Consider the following 926-nt stretch of genomic DNA (forward strand, 5'->3'; position numbering starts at 1 on the left):
ACTCAGAAATCCGCCTGCCTCTGCCTCCCAAGTGCTGGGATTAAAGGCATGCGTCACCACTGCCTGGCAGGAGATACATTTTAATTTTAAATAATATTACCATTGTTTTGTGGTTTTTTCTTTTTTTTTTTCTTTTTTGTTGTTGTTGTTGTTGTTTTTGGAGACAGGGTTTCTCTGTGTAGCCTTAGCTGTCTTGGAACTCACTCTGTAGAGCAGGCTGGCCTTGAACTCAGAAATCTGCCTGCCTCTGCCTCTACCTCTGCCTCCCAAGCTCTGGGACTAGAGGCATACGCCACTACTGCCTGGTGTTTTGTGTTTGTGTTTTCTTTTAAAAGGTTTTTTCTCTAAAAAAGAAAAGCTTTAAATGCATATGTACACATTCTCTGCTTCAAAACTCACACTGACCTTCTTCAGAGGATAGCTGTTGATATCAAGGGACACTGTGTGCTGGAGAATGAAGGAGAGCACACACATGCATGCACACATGCACATATGCACACGCACAAGCAGATGCATACACACATTCACACACATGTACATTTATCATTTTCATGGTCTTTTAAAATTTCATACTTTCTTGTGCTCAGCTAACTAAATGAGCATATTCTTCCTGTCAAGTTTTGAGTTTTAAGTTCTGAGCCATCTGGGTGATTTACATGGCTCAAGTCATATTCTCGGTCCTAGATCAAATTTCAAACAGAGTCCACTTTTCCTTTCTTGACTAGCAATTTCACCAACCGTTGAATATTTGGCTTTTTTAAATACCATAGTGGTTTGTAATTATAAAAAAAAGTGGACAAAGCTGAGCAGTGGTGGCAAACGCCTTTAATCCCATCACTTGGGAGGCAGAGGCAAGTGAATTTCTGAGTTCAAGGCCAGCCTGGTTTACAGAGTGAGTTCCAGGACAGCCAGGGCTACACAGAGAA

At 41.4% G+C, this 926-nt stretch overlaps 1 protein-coding gene across 1 annotated transcript in view; it reads left to right on the plus strand.

Annotated features, from left to right (window-relative positions):
- The window catches only part of Ribc2 (RIB43A domain with coiled-coils 2), a 13361-nt gene that overhangs the window by 1413 nt on the left and 11022 nt on the right, over positions 1-926 (plus strand). The gene's annotated exons all lie outside the window — the stretch shown is intronic.

This window comes from Mastomys coucha, unplaced genomic scaffold, assembly GCF_008632895.1.
Source record: "Mastomys coucha isolate ucsf_1 unplaced genomic scaffold, UCSF_Mcou_1 pScaffold11, whole genome shotgun sequence".
Lineage (NCBI taxonomy): Eukaryota > Metazoa > Chordata > Mammalia > Rodentia > Muridae > Mastomys > Mastomys coucha.